Source organism: Eubalaena glacialis, chromosome 3 (genome assembly GCF_028564815.1).
Source record: "Eubalaena glacialis isolate mEubGla1 chromosome 3, mEubGla1.1.hap2.+ XY, whole genome shotgun sequence".
In the NCBI taxonomy this organism is placed as follows: domain Eukaryota; kingdom Metazoa; phylum Chordata; class Mammalia; order Artiodactyla; family Balaenidae; genus Eubalaena; species Eubalaena glacialis.
This window is the reverse complement of record NC_083718.1, coordinates 155854155-155873204: the sequence shown is the minus strand read 5'-3', so window position 1 is coordinate 155873204 and position 19050 is coordinate 155854155. Positions and strand designations below refer to the sequence as shown.

The 19050-nt window shown below is 50.4% G+C and overlaps 1 long non-coding RNA gene across 5 annotated transcripts in view; it reads left to right on the top strand.

The window, feature by feature from the left end:
- The window catches only part of LOC133088603 (uncharacterized), a 165823-nt gene that overhangs the window by 110097 nt on the left and 36676 nt on the right, over positions 1-19050 (top strand). For 3 of the 5 annotated variants that reach the window (XR_009700527.1, XR_009700531.1, XR_009700533.1), the window contains one exon: positions 11931-12016. The exons of the other annotated variants lie outside the window; for them this stretch is intronic. This is a non-coding gene — a long non-coding RNA (uncharacterized LOC133088603). Of the gene's footprint in view, positions 1-11930; positions 12017-19050 lie in introns of those variants that run through there. 5 annotated transcript variants of the gene reach the window in all.

The window sequence follows — 19050 nt, the reverse complement described above, 5'->3', positions numbered from 1 at the left end:
TTAGCCATAATAGCTAGCTTTGCACGGTGTTTATAGCTCACTGAGGGCCCCAAATAGAAATCTGGCCATTTCCATGTCTGCTGAAAATGGTCTAATGGCTTCCCCGTTGCTGTAGCATCACATCTGAGCCTGGGATTCAAGGCCCCTGTGATGTGGTGGAGCCCACCTCTGCATCCCAGTCCCCGGCTAGCCCCCTGCCCCACTTTGTGCTCCAGCACTAGCAACTGCTAGAAGTTCCTCCCACACAAGGGTGTTTCTCACCTCCATGGCTTCATCACGCGGAATCTCCGCCTGCAGTGCCTACTTTCCCACTCCCAGCTTTCTCCTGGTTAACTCTTATCCTGCAAAACTCATCTCAGATGGTACCGCCTCCCCAGGCTGGGTGGGAAGGAGTTTCCTGTTATTGGAGGTGTCTGAGCCAAGGATGGAAGATCAGGGCAGGGAGACAAATCACTTAACCTCTACGGGCCTCAGTTTCCTTTTCTGTAAAATGGGCCCAAGAATAAGCCTAACTATAGGAGAATAAAAGCCTTGCTAGGGGGAAGCACAGTAGCCTGTGGGGGCTAAGAGGAGGAGTATAAGCAGCCTTTGGGTCAGGAAAGCTTCCTGGAGGACTTCATACCAAGGCGGAGGCTCAGTGATGTTTTTATTAATAGCGAATACTTACGTGGTGCATCCTCTGTGCGGGGTGCTGCTCCAGGCCCTTTGCACGTGTAAGGTCATTGAATCCTTGTGACGGCTCTATGAGGCAGGCCCTGTCATTATCCCCGTTTTACACATTAAGAGATTGAGGCACAGAGAGATAAGGCAACTTGCTTGGGGTCACGCAGCTAAGAAGGGGCAAAGCCTGGATTCTACCCCAGCCACTTGGCTCCAGCGTCCACACTCAAACCACCTTGTCATTATGAGGAGAGGAAGAGCAATAGGAGCGGAGGGTGGGGTCCACTTAAACTCTGGGGCAAGCATCACTGTACTCAGTAGCACAAAGTAGAATGGGTGCCTTCATCCCTCCATGCTCCAGTGAACAGGCCATGCCCTCTGGACCCTCACAGGCCGGGGAACTCTTGCTCCGACTCCACTCACCCCGGGGCAGGGAAGGCCTCTCTGTGTGGGGCCCACCCAGGCACCTCCTGCTCTGCCTGGGCAATGGGGCCTCGTCTGGGGGGCAGTGGCTGGGCTTGCACCGCCTCATGCTGGTAACTGCCCATTGCAGGCAGAAGAAACATTCTTCTTATTTCGCAGGCGAAGGAATTGAGGCCCAGAGAGAGAGTAAAGGACTGGGCAGTGTCCAAAAGGGCAACTTGAAGCTGAGATTCTGGACTCGAAGGCCAGAGCATCTCCTTAGCAACGGGGATACCCACCATTGCCATTTCCTGGCACTGCTACGTGGTGAGCAATGGATGGGAGAAACTTTGTCAAAATCTCGTGCTAGGTCTGCCCATGACACCTGCTCAGTACCTGGACACTCCCTTTCCTTCCCTCAGGAAATGAATGAATGAATGAATGAGTGAATGAGTGTAGAAGTCACCTAGAAATGGGGGAGTTGGCGGGGTGGAAGCTTTCTTGCTGCTGTGGACTCTTCCTGCCCTGTGCCACTTGCTGACCTGGGCAGCTGAGAGCTGGTGGTGTCTGCTCAGCTCTGCCTGCTCTCCTCGCTGCCTCAGAGCTCAGAGCCCAGGGTGTTTATTCTTATTCATCTGACACCCCATCCCCCTACCCCCAGCCTCCCAGCTTCCACGCTGATGTGGGGGTCTGGGAGTAAATGGGATTGTTCTTCTGACCTGGCCCTTGGACTCACTTCTGTTTGGAAGCCAGGGGGCACTGCTCAGTCCGTGAAGAGCCGTGAAAAAAGTGACCCCCTTCCCTCCCCTCCCATTTGTAAGGGCTTTTCCTGCTTTCACAACACTTTTCCTGCCTGTGACCTAAGGAGATTTTCACAGCCCATTTTACCCGAGAAAAAGGCCAAGACAAATGAAATGACTTGCTCAAGATCAGGAGCCAGAACTCAGGACCTTTACCACAAAATCATGATGGTTCCCTGCCTCCCTCTCACTCTCCCTCCCTCCTCTCTCTTCCTTTTCTTTCTTCTTTACACAAATATTTATGTGAAGGAGGAGGGGAATAGGAGAAGAGAATAAGTGGGCATGATGGAGTGGAAAGAGTACTGGATAGGAGTCAGGAGCCTTGAATTCTGGTCTTGGATTTGCCACTAATTTACTATGTCACCTTAAACAAGTCGCTTTCCCTCTCTCAGCCTCAGGTGTTTATATTAATAACCTGGAGCAAGGGGCTGTCACTTCCATCCTTATACTTGGGAGGCTTGTTGTAAGAATAAATTGAACGAAGCAATACTTTGTTCTCACATCTGCTCACTCACCTGACTATCCAACATCCATCCATCCATCCATCTATCCATCATCCTTCTTTCCTTCTATCCATCCATCCATCCTCCATCCACTCCCCCATTCACCATCCCTCCCACCCATCCACCCATCCATTCATCCTTTGTGTCCGTGCTATGTGCCATGCACAAGAGAAAGACCATACTATTTATGGCCTGGCTCAACTGCCGTCTGCTACAGGTCCCTTCCCTCGTGGAAACTGACTGCCCATCCCTATTTCTTCCTGGACAATGTCGGTCCCTTTTGTCACGAGTCCTTAACTAGACAGGGAGGTCCTGAAAAGTGATGACTACAGCTGATCCATCTGAGTGTCCTCAGCATTATCCAGCCCTCAGCATCAGTGATTGCTCTCTGAGTTCACAGCTGTTGAGCCCAACTCAAATCGTAATTCATCCTCAGCTCTCTGGGACAGTTTGAACCAGAGTAAAGAGCCTGCATGGCAAATATTTGCCTCTGATACCTTCTCCCTTTGGGATCTTAATCTTATTCTCGCTCCCTCTTCAGAGATCCAGAGAGATTGCATCCAACCCAGGATTACACAGCAGGCATGGGGTGGTGGGCATGGGGGCTGGGCGGGATGGGGGAGGGGGAGGGGATGAAGGAGGGGGATTGGGGGAGAGGAGGATGGAGGGGCAGCCTTGAAACAGAAGTCTGATCTTCTCACGCCAGTTAGTGATCCACATGGTCTCACTCACTGGGGAGCTGCCCATGGAGACCTGCCACCTGGGCCATCAGCTCTGAATCGCTCACCTCCCTGTCCATCTTTTCCTCCCCCAACCTGCCCAGCCAGCCCAGCTAGCCCTGCTGTACCAAGGCCCATCGGCTGCGCTGGCCAGACACTGGGGTTGGGTGGGGATTGGACGGTGGGGAGTTTGTTATTTTCCTGCTCAGGCCTACTCCAGAGTCACCAGACCCCTGCTGGCTGGCTGGGCTGGCCCATTCTTTCCTGGTTCTGGCCCACTGTGGCGGTCCCCAGCGCCCCTCTGAGTGACAGGGGTCAGGCATCCCCCCAGTGCCTGCAACATGTCACTGGGAGCTGTGAGCTGGCCGCACAGCCTCTCTGCGCCCAGGGGCCAGGTCCCAGCAAGGAGAGTGTCCTTGATGGGCGGGCTGTCAGCAGAGGTGGTCTCACTCCTCCCGCTCCTCCCCGCTCCCTCCCTAAGAGTCTCATTAGCTCTCAGCCACACTGGAAGAATTAGGGGTGTCTGGTAGAGGGAGGTGGCTGGTTCTCACGGCGGGGGCTGTGGTTAACTCCTGACACGTTGGCACTGCATGTGCGCTGGCCATGGGCAGTGGCCCATGGCTGTGCAGATGCTGTCCTGGGGACTCTGTGTGTACAGCCTGCCCAGAAAGCCTTCCTCCCCCATTGGCCTCACAGCCTTTTTGGACCATGGAGAAGCCTCCAGTATTTTTCTTAGAAGTATTTTTTTTCCTTTTTATAAATTTACTTACAAATTTATAAACAGCCTGCCCTCAGGCTTTCTCTAGTTGCAGCGAGTGGGGCTACTCTTCGTTGCGGTGCGTGGGCTTCTCATTGCAGTGGCTTCTCTTGTTGAGGAGCACGGGCTCTAGGCGCGAGGGCTTCAGTAGTTATGGTTCGTGGGCTCAGTAGTTGTAGCTCATGGGCTCTAGAACGCAGGCTCAGTAGTTGTGGTGCACGGGCTTAGTTGCTCTGTGGCATGTGGGATCTTCCTGGACCAGGGCTCGAACCCGTGTCCCCTGCATTGGCAGGTGGATTCTTAACCACTGCGCCACCAGGGAAGTCCCTCCGGTATTTTTCTTTTTTTGCATTTGTTGTAGATTCTGCTCATTGCGTGTGGAAAGGCTCCACTTATTCTTGGGTCTTAGTTTGACATTCTCTGTGTGACCTTGGAGGAGCCCTTTCCTCTTCAGGTTTCCATTTGCTTGTGGGGTTTCTATGGTCCGAAAAGCCATTGAGTTGACTGCCTGGGATGCAGATCTTCACGTTTATGAAGGGCCTCATGTCTGCTTTCTTTAACCTGCACAACTATCTTCGTAGGTGCTATTCTCACACCCATTTTACAGATAAGGAGACAGAGTCCCAGAGAGATTAAGGGACATGCTGGAAGTCACGTAGCTAGGAAGTGGTAGGGCTGAGATAGAAACCAGCTCTGTAGTATTACAAAGCCCGCGATCTTTCACCTTCTCTGTGCCCTTCCAGAAGTCCAGTGTTCTGCAGTTCTGGAATGCCTGCTGTCTACCTGATCCTGTGGGGCTGTGGGTAGGTGGGGGCCGAGGTTCCTGCCCTCATTGAACTGGGGAGCTGAGGTCCAGGGAGTAGTTAGTGGTCCGGGCAGCTGGGGCTGCAGGAGTGGGCACAACCTGAGTCCCTAAGGACTGCACTGCCAGGGAGGGGGGCTTCAGACAAGGACAAGACAAGGGACAGTGCTTAGGGCGACAGTGATCATGTCGATGCTCCTCCACCTGCAAAACTCCAGGAACAAACTTGCTTCCTCCCTCCCCTTTTTGTGATAATTCAACAAGACCTCTGCCCCTCTCTTTATGTCATTAAGAAGTAATAATAGCTAAAAATGTCCAGGATGCCAGCTCCTTTCCGCATCCTGTGTGGAGCCTTTTACATGCGTGTTGTCATTGAAACCTCACCACCACGATGTGGACGAGGTCCTATTAGTATCTACAATATAGAGATGAGGGGATGGACTCGGTGGGGTGCGGGCCCTGGCTCGAGGTCTTACAGCTGCAAGTGGCTGAGCAGGGATTTGATTCCGAGTCTGTGTGGGACTGTGTTACTCTCTCGGCGCCCGGCCACTACCTGGGGAAGCAGGAGGAGCAGAAGCCTCCCCCGGTCCTTCCCAGCTCAGCTCAGGCGGGAAGCAATTAGATGGGCTTTGTGGGGCCTGGGAGAACCTGGGCCACGACATCAGCACGTGTCCGCACCTCTCTGTGGTTCTCAGTCAGCTTCTCTGTCCAGTAGGCTAGTTTCTGGAGGTTCCTGGGAGGCGTGCAAGGGCTTTGGGGTATCTAGAGTCTGGCCCCACGAGAGAGCGAGGCAGGCAATTCTGGGTCCAGCCCAGCAGGAAAAGCAGAACTGTTCCAGTCTGGGCGGGGCCCTGCACCCTTTGGTGGCATCAGAGCATCCAGTGCTCACCTCGCAAAGTGCCAGGCCTGGAACTGGCGACACATGGATTTGATTGCTTGGGAAATCTGCTTGGGGGGCCTAGTGTAGGGGAGCAGGGGTGGAACAGCTGATTGGCCTAAAAATAGCATAGCCTGGAATTCCAAGGGGCTCAAGGGTGCCCCATTCCAAATTTGGAAGTGGTCCAGAATGTTCTTTGTAGCAGGCACCCTACATGGGTGGCTTTTCAGCACTGTGGCAGCAGCACAGGGGCAGGGGAGATCGGAGTCTGGTCCTGGCGTGGCCTCTCGCTGGCTGAGCAACCTGGGCAGAGCAGGCCCTCACCTTCTCTGGACCCCTACTGCTCCTCCACCTTGGCTGCCTGATAATTCCTGCCTGGCCATCTGGCAAGCTGGTTAGAAGGATGCATTTGGACAAATGTAAACTGTCAAGTGCTGCATACGTGTCTGCTGTTACTGCCAAAAGGGAGGGGATCCTGGGAGTGCTGAGTTCATGATAGTCGCTGGGTGTCAGACAAGCCTAAGCTCTCTATGACGAGGTTCACAGCTTCCAATGCCTTCCTGTGGCTCCCAGCCTCTTCACATAGATGTTCCTTGTTGCTTCTTCATAGAAAATGCTTCCTTTGAATGAACTAAAATCATAACAGTCCAACCATCAAATGAGCTGTATTGAGAGGTAGTGAGCTTTCTGTCACTGGAGGTATGCAAGACAGAGCCAGACAACACCTGGCAGGGAAATCATCTATGACTTAGACTAGATGCTACTGAACTTTGTCTGACCCTCAGAGTCTGGCCATCTGTCCACAGAGGCTACACTCCACCTGCTCCCTCTGCCACAGGAGTGCCTTGTCCAGATCTGAGGCAGACACTCTATCCCCGATCCCTCTGCACTGCTCCACACTAAACTCGGCACCCTCACTGCCCCTCAGGGCTCAGGGTCCAGTCCTTGCCACACCTGGGCTTCCTCTTCTGGGCATGTTCTAGTGCTCTGGTCATGTTATCCCCCAGGGCCTCAGTTTCCCCACCTGCCAAATGGAGACGCTAATGTTTGGCACTCCAGTTTTGCAGGGCTGAGCAGGGACAAGATGATGTCAATTCACAGGCACCTCAGACACCACAAAGTCCGATTCCCCTTCAGTGACTCTCCTCCTCTAGAGAGGGCAGGCTGGGGTCTTGGGAGAGGGGACCTGCTCGAGGCCACAGATGAGACAGCACAGCAGAGCCACCTCTTGAATCTTGTTCCTCGGTGTCCAGTGCTGTCCTTGGAGCATACTCAAGCACCGAACGGGTCTGATATCACCATTATGAAGCCGAGTTTGAGTCTTGCCACTAACTGGCTGTGAGGCTTGGGGCAAACCACGCCCCTTCTGTGCTTTAGTTTCCTGTCAGTGTATTATAATGTCACCTTACAGAGTTGCTGAGGGGATTGCACGTGATCACATGGGGAGGGGGCCAGACTCTAAGGCCCAGGCTGTGGGAAGCGGCACAGGACAGCTGGCTGGAAGTTCTCCAGCCCTCAGAGATGGGAAGTGGAAGGGGCTGGGGAGTCAGCAAGGCTTCTTGGAGAGGGGAGGGAACAATGCCTGCAGCAGGCCTCCTTGTCGAATTCCTACTCATCCTGCAGGTCTTAGCTCAAAAGGGCCTCTTCTAGAAGTCCTCCTTGAGCCACGAGCAGAGCTGGCTCCCAGGCTCCCTTGCACTTTGTGATGCCTGCTGACAGAAAAGCTTCTTGTGACTGTGTTGGAGACAAACAGACTTGGGTTGGAACGCCTTACTAGCTGTATGATCTTGCCCTTGTTTTCTCAGCTGTGAAATGGGCACTGACAGAGTCAGCCTCATAGATTGCTCTGAGAATAAAGTGTTTGGTTTAACATTGAGGATGTGCAAAACAAAGGGTAGCCATTGTGACGATGACGATGACGATGACATTTGTTCATTCATTCACTCATTCATTCATTTGTTCAGAAACTCTGGACACACCCTTCTCTGAGCTCCAGCTGGGCACTGGAAATATAGCAGAGGATCAAACAGTCCCTGACTCCTGGGAGCTCAGAATCTAGGTGAACAACCTGCAAATCCACCGTTCCACACTCAGTCCAGTGCAAGTTGCAGTGGGTTCTCTAAGACCCGGAGGAAACACAGAAGGAGCCCCCCAGGCTGCCAGCAGGAGTCAGGGAAGGCTTCACAGAGAAGGAAGCATTTGAGCTGAGAGTTGAGGGATGAGTTGACTTTGGTCAGGTGGGCAAGCTGGAGAAAGGCTGCCCAGGCCCAGGACACAGCATGTGCCACAGCCCAGAGGTGGAAGAGGTGATGGGGACCCCTAGGCAGATTGTGGTGTCCAGAGCATAGAGTGAAACCCTGGGCCCAAGACAGAACCAAAGTCTGGGGACCATCTCCTCACTCAGTTGGCCATAGAAAGTCATGGCCACAAGGACCTTCCAGGAGGGGCAGGTTTTGATTGATGATGATGCTGCTGAAGATGGTGTGACAGTGATTTGATGTTGCGGGTGGCACTGTTCAGGCCCTGCTCCCCACAGACTGCTGCTTGCAATGGGCTGGCACATACTCCCTCAGGTCCCAGGGTGTACAGGCACTGGGAAGTGATGCCGCTCAGTGCTCTTAGGTAAGCGGGAATGAGCTCTACAGTCAAGGATGCCCCATCCCTGCATTCCAGCCTGGAAGGGCCCTGAGGTTGCTGAGCTCCCCACCACGGTGCTGTATCTACCTCTGTGTCCCCTGTGCCTAGCACAAGGTGGCCTCGAGCAGGTATTCACAAATGTCATAAAATCGGCTCCCCTCATGGCTATTCAGATGGAGACAGGGACCCACAGAGAAGGACAGGGTCACACAGCGAGACAAAGTGTCCCTTGCTGGCCTGGACCAACTGGCCTTCTCTGTTCCACCCACCCAGTCAGTCCTGTTCCCTTCCAGCCCGATGCTCAGTGTCCTTCCTGGGAAGAGCCTGGGCGGGCTAGGCTGGCGGTCACACTGCCCTCCCCAGGATCTGAGCCCTGAACCTGAGGACCGCCCGAGGGCAGGCGGCAACCTTCCGAGGACTCCTTGAAGCCATCCTTGTCTTCTTGACGAAAGGCATCTGGGGCCCGCCAGCCCCTCCTCCGCCCAAGTGGGAAACACAATACGCCGATAATGATCTAATATTTATACAACGCCTTTCTACCAGATGCATCCCAACAAAGTTTACAAGCTGTTCCTGCTGATGGCGCAATGTATTCCAGATCCTCTCCCCCACCCCAGCCCGCCCCCACCCTCCTGCTGCTCTCATCCTTGGGTCCCAAAGGCTAGCAGAGACTCCCGGCATCCACCTGAGGGATGGAGAGCCCAGCTGGTTGGAGGGACTGCCACTCCCATACGGTCTCTGGGCACTGCCCTGTGGGGAGATAATCTGTGCCCAGGACTGGGGGGAAAAAAAGCCGTCCGGAGGAAGGCAGGGCCGCACTTGGGTTTTGAAGTTTGGCCAAAACTCACAGCACCCCGCCAGCCTCTCCCTATCCCTCCACAGCCTCAGACCCGCAGGAGGGACCTGGGAAGGCCCGGCTGCCCGCGCGAATGTGCCTCCTCAGTCACTTCCTCCGAGGCGGCTCCATGAATGAGGACTTGTGTTCATTCCCTCCCATAAATTGCCCCTGGTCACCAGGGCCATGTTCTGTGTCAGAGTCCCTGACCACCGGCCTTGGACAAAACCTGCTTTGTGAAGTCCGGGTGGAAGACAAACAAATGATTATGACCTTCATTTATCCCCTCCCCCACCTTCTTTTCTTGGCCTGGAGTTAAGACCTTTTTTCTCTGTCAACAATCTTGACTTTGTTCCCTGAGAAGGAAACAGCTCCGGGAGGGACTTGCAGAGAGGCTGCTTGCAAGAAAACCGTTTGGGAGGAGGGTGAAAAAAGACAGAGGGTACAGGAAATGGCAGACATTTTTTGTTGAATTAAACCATTAGGAGTGACCCCCAAACCAGAGCAAGGCAGAGGGAACAACTGGATACATTTAGGTCAGGACAAGCAGCCAAGTGAGGAGCTGAAACCAATTACCATAAATGAATGTTTCTCTTTTATTCACGACCACCGTGCCTGTTCCCAGGATGCTCTTGGGCATCTTATAAAAACAGATGAACTCTCTGGTTTTGTTCGGGGAGTTAATTAGCTAATGCAACTGTTGGGCAATTTATCAAACATTAGCACATGCTGCGATTAATGACCAAGAGAAGTCTTCACTGGCTGGTCCAAAGCCACAGAGGCTGCCCAGACTTCAGGGCTCAGGGTTGGGTCTTCTCCTGGGTGGGGCCATTTACTTAGGATGTTGGTGCCCTAGAATTAACAGCCACCCCCTCAAAACCTGCCCCTCCTGGAAGGTCCTTGTGGCCATGACTCTCTATGGCCAACTGAGTGAGGAGATGGTCCCCAGACTTTGGTTCTGTCTTGGGCCCAGGGTTTCACTCTATGCTCTTGACACCACAATCTGCCTAGGGGTCCCCATCACCTTCTCCCACCTCTGGACTGTGGCACATGCTGTGTCCTGGGCCTGGACAGCCTTTCTCCAGCTTGCCCACCTGACCAAAGTCAACTCATCCCTCAACTCTCAGCTCAAATGCTTCCTTCTCTGTGAAGCCTTCCCCGACTCCTGCTGGCAGCCTGGGGGGGCTCCTTCTGTGTTTCCTCCGGGTCTTAGAGAACCCACTGCAACTTGCACTGGACTGGGTGTGGAACGGTGGGTTTGCAAGTTGTTCACCTAGATTCTGAGCTCCCAGGAGTCAGGGACTGTTTGATCCTCTGCTGTGTCTCTAGTGTCTAGCTGGAGCTCAGAGAAGGGTGTGTCCATGGTTTTTGAACAAATGAGTGATGAGTGAATCCATGTACAGCAGTGCCCTCCTGTGACTCCTATGGTCTTAGGCTGTCCCTGTGTCCACAAAAGGAAAGAGATCTTGGTTCTCCCAGAGTAGGCTTTTCTCCACTGTCTGGAGTTGCAGAAAACTGGCATCCAGCTAAGAGCCACACAGAGGATCACACAGAGAGGAGGAAGACCTGGGTTGTGGCCTGGTGCAACTACTTTCGCTCTGCAGGCCTCAGTCTTCTCATCTGTGAAATGGGCTAATTAACCCATCTCTGAAGCTTCTTGAGAGAAAAGCTACAGAGGAGTACATGGCCTGGGGGGCAGTCCCAATACAAAAGAGGAGGGAAGGCGGGAAACTGAATTGAAGCTGCCCTACTGCTTGCCCTGAATAACTCTGACTTGAGGAAAGAAGTGGTTCAGCTTCTTTACAGACTTTTGGCTAAAACGACCCTCTGTGTGTGGTGTGGGGGAAAAGAGCTGATCTTAAGAATCAGGAGGAGCTGGGTCCAGTCCTGCTTAGCTGTGTCCTTGCTGTGTGACCTCAGGCAATTCACACCATCTCTTGGGGCCTTGGTTTTGGTTCTGAAAAATGGGACAATAATGCTTCACACCCTGGGGCGTGTCAATTTCTGACAAGTAGTGAGTCTGGCCCCTGGCCCAGAGCAGGGCCTCACTACATAGTAGCTTCTCTTATTGTCATTAATTACATTAACAAATGCCACTGGTGGGTGAAGAAGCCGGGAAGGAGCAGCCCTCAATCTGTTGTCTTCTCTGTTTCTTTCTTGCCAGCAGGGTCTCAGTGTTGCAGAATTAACATTTTTCCTTTCTGCTAATTCCACTAAAATGTGTTTCCAACCTAGCAGCTACCCTGTCCCTGGCCGGCTGGGGCTGACATCTGCCAGAAAAGCAGACCACCTTCTCGGATTTTCCGTTTGCAGCCGGGAGGGCGGGCTGGCAGAGCAAATTACAAAGCAGACTCCGGCTCCAGCTCCTGCTCGGGCGGGGCAGGCCCCTCGTGTGGTGGGCGAGGCCCTGCCAGGAGCTGGCTGGAGATGGGCCTGGAGCAGCAGACGCCCACATGTCTGGGCAAACAGGAGTCCCCACGTGTCCGTGGGCCAAGAAGGAGAGCAGGGAAGGATGCAGGCAAGAGACCGAGGGGCTTCCTGGCTGCAAGGAAGGATTCAGGTAGGAGTCCTCTCTCTGGGACTTCACGCAGGTTGTTTTGCCTTTTTCAGACTCAGTTTCCTCTCTCTGTAAAATGGGAACACATATAGGTCCACTGTCCCTTATCTGACATGCTTGGGTCCAGATCTGGTTTGGAGTTTAGAATTTTTCAGAGTTTTAGAAAGTGCTTTTGTGTACATTATGCTTTATTAAACACCCCCAGCAGGGTAAGGAGAGCAGCCTGTAAGCAAACAGGTGATGATTTCTGCAGTGAAATGTATGGATATTCACATTAAATAGGATTAATAAAGACCATAAATAGCTTCATGTAGGTTCAGCTCGGGTTTTTTGACACCAAATGAATTTCTGCCAATTTATGGAAAAGTTCTCCTTTTTCAGAGCTTCTTGGATTTCAGAGTTATGGATAAAAGACTGTTGCACCTGTCACGTCTGTGGGATAGGGTTGTAAAGACGGCACGAGGTAGTGAAGGTAAGGCAGCTTGTGGACCTTCAGGAAATGGGAGGTATTGGTTCCCCTGGACCAGTGGTTCTCAACCTTGGCTACATATTGGAACCACCTGGGGGGCTTTAAAACCACTGATGCTCAGACCCCACCCCAGGCAGCTTTAAATCCAAACCTACGGGTCTGTAGCTCTGGCAGAATATACCTTGGGTGATTCCTTTTTGGTAACAGCTTTATTGAGATATAATTCATGTATCAAATAATCCACTCACTTACGGGATACCATTCAGTTCTTTTTAGTATATTCACAGAGTGATGTAACCATCACCACAATCTATTTCAGAACACCCCACCCATTCCCACAGTCCTAAACAACCATGAACCTAATTTCTGTCTCCATAGATTGCTTATTCTGGACATTTCATATGCATGGAGTCATATAATATGTGGTCCTTTGTATCTGCCTTCTTTCACTTCGCATAAAGTTTTCAAGGTTCATCTATGTTGTAGCATGTATCAGTACTTCATTACTTTCAAATAATATTCCACTGAAAAGATATACCACATTTTGTTTATCTATTCATCTGTTGATGTATATTTGATGTAATACTGCTATGAACATTCATGTACAAGTTTTTGTGTGGACATACGTTTTCATTTTTCTTGGATCTATACTTAGGAGTGGATTTGTTGGGTCAAATGATAACCCTATGTTTAAATTTTTGAAGAAGTGCCAGACTGCTTTCCATAGTGGCTGCACTATTTTGTATTACTACCTGAAGTATATGAGGGTTCTGATTTTTCCACATCCTTGTTAACACTTGTTAGTATCTGACTTTTTGATTGTGGGCATGGTATTGGGTATGAAGTGGTATCTCATCATGGTTTTGATTTGCATTTCCCTGTTGACTAATGATGTTGAACGTCTTTTTAAGTGCTTGTTGGCCATTTGTATATGTTATTAGGAGAAATGTCTTTTCAGATCCTTCATTCCTTTTAAAATGGGTTATTTATTTTTGAGTTTCAAGTGTTTGTTTGTTTGTTTGTTTTTTTGGCCACGCCATGTGGCTTGTGGGATCTAAGTTCCTTGACCAGGGATTGAACCCGGGTGGGCCATGGCTGAAAGCACAGAGTCCTAACCACTGGACCACCAGGGGATTCCCTCAAGTGTTCTTTATGTGTTCTAGATACAAGTGCCTTATCAATTATATGATTTTCAAATATTTTCTCCCATTCTGTGGGTTGTCTTTTCACTTTTGTTGGTGACCTTTGAAGCACAAAAGTTTTATATTTTGATGACGTCTTTTATTTTTTCTTTTGTTGCTTGTGCTTTTGGTTTCATATCTGAGAAACCACTGACAAGTTTTTTCACCACTGACAAATCCAAGGTCATGAAGATTTACCTTATGTTCTCTTCTAAGAGTTTTACAGTTTTGGCTTTTACATTTAGGCCTTTCATCCAATTTGAGTTAATTTTTGTATATGATGTGAAGTAAGGATCCAACTACATTCTTTTGCAGGTGGCTATTCAAATTGTCCCTTCTTGAATAATGCATATAGAGTTTGAGAGCCGCTGCTCTGGAATGTAAACCCCAGGAAGGCAGAGCTGATGCTTGCTATATCCTTGGCACTGACCACAGACATATAGGAATGAATAAATGGATGAATTCATGAATGGTTGGATGGATGAGTAATGTCTATACTCCCAAGATTCCAACAAGGGCAGATGTGTCATGAGTCAGAGACTGTCAGGTCAGGCTGAGTGTTGATGGAGACCAGCCTCTCTCCTGGGGAGAGCCCCCTCTTGGTAAGGCAGGGCTTGTCTTAGCATCTTTTGACATAGCTGTGGTGTTGAGGAGCGCTCTCCCTACAGAGCTGGTCCCTGGGAAGTGGTCTCATTGACCTGAAGGAAAGTTCTTCCTCACATAGAGCTGAAACTTGCCTCCTTGTAGCTTCCTCTCTGTCCCCAGCCCCAGGTCTGCCCTCTGGGACCCCACCAGGTGCTTCAGTCTCATCTGCTCTGGGCCAGCCCTAGAGATTGTGGGGTGATGAGGATGGCTGCAGCTTCCTCTCCTGCTGGCTGAGCAGCACCCACTCCCCACGGGTTGGGTTTCCAGGCCCTCACATCCCAGCTGCTTCCTCTGCATCCATCTCAGTTATCTCTGTTCTGCCAAGGGGCAGGCCAGGACTGGACACAGTCCATCAACTGGGATCTAACCAACCAGCTCAAAGGAAAGCCAGTCCAGTCCCTCCTTCTTCTGCACCCTTGACCTCTGTTTAGTCTGGGCTCACATTAGCTCTTTTTAGTCAGCCCCGACACATTGCTGACTCAGATAATTATTAACATTGTAATATAGTATATCTTGTTATTTATTAACAAACAATATGCTAGTATTATCAATAATATATTAGAATATATTAATGATGATGAGTATCATCTACTGAATGTTTGCTGTGTGCCAGTATTATGCTCAGTGCTTTATAAATGTTGTCTCATTTGACCGTCTGTTAGTCATCACTGTACCCGTTTTAGAGAAAGCTGAAGCTCGGAGAGGTTAAGTAGCTCATTCAAAGCCACAAAGCTTGGATATGAATCTGTGTTTGTCCGACTTCAAAGCCCCCAGTTGTAAGCCCTGTGCTATCCTGTCTCCAGGTGACTGTCCTCCCTGGGGGTGGGGATGCTCTCCCTGTCCTGTGCTGCCCTGCTCTGCCTTCGTATGGCTGGTGCTGAGCCCATGACACACCACACCCTAGTCCTTGCTCTGTGCCTTTGATTCTGCCATCCCACATCCCTGCTCATCTCTCTGCTTCCCTCTGTGTCTCCAGCCTGCCCTTTATGTCCTTACTGACAAAATTCTGACCAGGCAGGGATGTGCAGAGGCAGAATCCTTCATATTCACTCTAGACCCTGCCCAGCCTAAGTAATAATCCTCCTGCCGTCGATGGGGAGCCCCACCGATGTGCATCGTCACACCTCGCCTTGGGATGGAAGAAATGAGCCCCGTAGCACCGTCCCTTTCCTGGTCCTTGGTGTACCTTAGAGCATGGCTGCCCGGGTAGGGCACGTGGGGCCTACATCCCCATTCTGAGGAGGAGCGAGCTGGGAGTATTTTTCAGATAGACACTGAGACCAGCCGGAGCCGGAGCTGGACCCAGCTCTGCAGCCTTGCCCTGTGCTCTCCTCCAAGGAGGTACTCCCTCGTCCCACGCTGTCAGCCTAGCCAAGCCCCTGTGGCTGTGAGTGCATTGAGTGTAGCCTGCAGAACCCTTGGAGACCTCTAAAAAGAAGGGAGGCCCTTGAAACCACTCCACAAGTTCATTAGACACATTTTCAAGCTCCTAAATGGGCTCTAAGAAGTCACAGAAATAGCTGGTGGTTTCTTTCCAGCCTGTGTAGTTTGACCACTTCACTTCACTTCGCTTCACTTTGTTATAACAGATAAACTAGACGCAATCCCCACCTTCTTGTCCACTCATTCATTGACTCATTCAGTGAGTCCCTCATTCATTAATCACTGTGTTCAGTGAATTATTTGTTCATTTGTTCACTCATTCATTTCCTCTTTCATTCATTTGCCCAGATACCTGCAGAGGTCCACTTCCTTCCCTCTTTCAAGTCTTTTCCTCTGAGGTCACATTGGTAGAGAGGTCCCTCATTCTCTCCCCCAACACAGGAGAAGCCCTTTCCCTGTTTTATTTTTCTCCACAGCACCTTCTTAATATGCTATATCTAATTTACTTATTTGCTTTTCTCGTTGTCTGACTCTGCTGACGATAATAAACTGCGATTTTGTCTGTTGCTTTTATTATTAGAGCCTCAGTGCCTAGGATAGTGTCTGGCACATAAGGGGGGTAAGAAATATTTCCAGAATTAGTGAATCCGCTCATTTATTCCATAAATCCAGCCCTGAGAGTCTGCTGGAGAGAGGGTTGCTTTTGAAGGGGGTCAGGATCCAGGATAGGTGCTTGGGTGGTGGCTGTGGACCGAACTTTGAAGGCTGGGGAGGCTTGTGTTAACAGAGGTATTGATGGGTGATCGATAGTGCATTCTATGTTGGTGGGAGAGCTGGTGCAAAGCAAGTGGAAAAGTATAGACTAGACGGTGTTTGCAGAGACGTTCCTCGTACCTAGTGGCTGGATTTGGTGAGTAACTGAATGTGGGGCTGAGAGCAAGGGAAGGTTTGGGGATGACTCAGGTTATGCGTTGGAGAGTCTGGGTGGAAGGTGATGTCACTAACTGAGGGGGACACTGGGGCCCCCAAGAGGATAAGGGAAGATGATGGCTTTAAGACCTCCCTTTCAAAAGCAACTTTCATTTACAATTTGACCCCTTTTGTGTGTGTGTTGGGATGATTTTATTTTTGATTCATGTCTGGTTGTGTCAAGCGCCAGGCGAAGTGGTCGTTTGGCTGCCTTGTCCATCTCTGCTGTCTCATATCTGGGTGTCTGTGAAATGTGGCTTCTTGGTGTGGATGTGGAGGGGGTTAAACAATGAAAGACTGGCCCATGAGCTTTTTTTTTTTTTTTGCTGTGGTCAGCAGCAAGGTTGTGGTGAGACCGGACTGGGAGATGAAGCATTAGTGTTTGACACTTGGGCCCGATTGCCTCCAAATGAGCATCAGCCTTTTGAAAATTGTAGATAAACCTGCTTTGGAATTCTGAGCAAACATCAATCACAGCACCAAAGCTTTGGATCTTATGTGAAATTACAGCCAGAAGAGGAGGAAGAGGGAGAGGAGCAGCTGGGAAGACTTCCTGGAGGAGGAGTCTTTGAAGGGCCACTCCCTGGTAGAGGGAGCAGACCTGCCCTGTGGGACCCCTGTGGGAGGGCGCAGGGAGGCAGTTCTAAAGCATGAGGATGGACCCTCTTAGAACCAGATTTTGGCAAGGATGGGATGGTTTGACTTGGGAAGTAGTGAGCTTCCTGATCCATGAGTTATGTAAGCAGGGGCTGAACAGCCAACTATTAGGGAGGCTGCAGAGGGGATTCCTGTTCTAGGTGGGTAGTTGGAGTGGACTTCACCTTTGTAGTACTTCCAGGACTCGTATCCTAAGCTACTAAAGGGATTTCAAGATTAAACATGTCACACCATTGCCCCTCTCCCAACCCTGAGACACCCACCCCTCAAGGACCCAAACCCATGACCTTGAATGACGGGAATTATTAATAGATCATAATAATAGTGTTCCAACTAATGAATTTACAATAAAAGGACAGAGTCTGGTATCACCCACCATTTTGTAATATCCAACAAATGAATGGATCTCGGCACTGAGCATCAATGGGTGCTAACAATATCAGAAAGAGACACAGCCAGACTTTATATGCTGCTGGTGAAACAGCACAGCCCACCTGTCATCTTGCCAAAGAGGTTGGAGCCGGAGCCTGATCTACTCTCTGGATCCAGTCACAGATTTGAAGGAAAGGCAAAGGACAAATACACATGGTGAATGGCACCATGAGTATTCAATCAGCAGACTCCAGAGTGTGGACCCTCTGTAGGTCAAAGAGCCAGGGTTCCTCAGCAGATAAATTGTCAGGAAAAGTAAGAGATGGAGGTGGAAAGCTGGGGATTAGGAGAGACCTATGGGATATGCCAAATATAGAAAATGGGCACAACTAAATGACAGTGTCTAGGGACGTACATTTGAGTGATAAAATTATAAGGAAAAACAAGAAAGTGATAATTACAAAAGTTAGGATTGTGGTTAGTTTTGGGGAAGAGAGAGAATTGTGATTGGGATGAGACACCCAGAGGGTCTCCTGGGGCCGCTGGCACCGTTCTATTTCTTGATCTTGCTAATCTTACAGGTGTGTTCACCTTATAATGATTCACTGAACTGTCTGTTTTTGTGTAGTTTCCTGTTATTTTACAACAAAAAGGTTAAAAAAGAATAAGTCACATATGCACTATTTTGGTATTCCTCCTTACATGCCAATATGTCGGCAGTGTCTCATCTGCTGTGGGTTAGGTGACCCTGACTAGCAGTGGCCTCTTTCTTCCAGCCTCCCAGACATGCTGAAATGTAGAGATAAAGAAATAAAGAGAATGGAGAAAAATGGCTGAGATGGAGAAAAATCATGGCTTAAAAACACCAGTGACAGCAAGAACAAGAAAGAAGCCCATCTGCAAACTTGCAGGTCTCCCATTAAGTTGACGCATCCCTTCCCAATTAATCATACTTCCGCTGAGAACTGGTGTGGGTCCAGTTTGGGGAAAGGAAGAGGTGGTGGTGGGAGCTGGTGGCCTGTGAGAAGCCTGAGGCTGTCTCATCCTTTCCCTCCCTTGGGACCCCCATGTTTTGGAAGTGTTGCCTTGGGAAGCTCAGCATGTCCCCTGGGCCCCTCAGCCTCCTGGGACGGGTGCTAATTTGTTTCCTGTGAGATAAGGCACAGGAACATATTTAGATAAGAACAAAATCAAGTTTAAATTCCTTAGGGGGTGGTGTAGAAGGTTCTGGAGCCCACTCAGTGGCACCAAGATTTACAGTCTGGTGAACAGGGAGCCTGGCCCTTGTCCTATGCTGGAGGCAACCACCAGGCCACCAAAATCATGCGTGCATGTGTGTGTGCGTGTGTGTGTGTGCATGCCTATGTGTTAATGAGTATGTGTGCCTGTACTGGGGACCCTGGAAGAGATGGGCCTGACCCCTGCCCTGAGGGGCTCAAATGAGGATTCCCTGGGATGGGCCCGGCATGAGTGTGGTGGAGTAACTCAGTTCTGGGAGTTGAGAGGCCTAGCACTGTCTTGAATACCGCTGTGTGACTCCAGGGAAACCACACGACTCCTCTTGTCCTCTGATGTCTCACATGAAAAATGGGGGGCTGAAATAAGATGGCCTAGTTTTAACAGTAAGGATTCTAAACTGGAGGATTTCTCAGGCTCATATTTCTTTGACCTTCATCCTGGGTACCAACTAGCTTTCTTTCTATGAAAAACCTCCAGCCTGTGCTTACACCTCTCTCCTGGGGGAGATGCTGAGCTGCCTTGACGCCCAACCTTCTCATTCCTTAGAATCTTTGAAAAGAAGGCACATCTCAGCTTTCTTGACTCA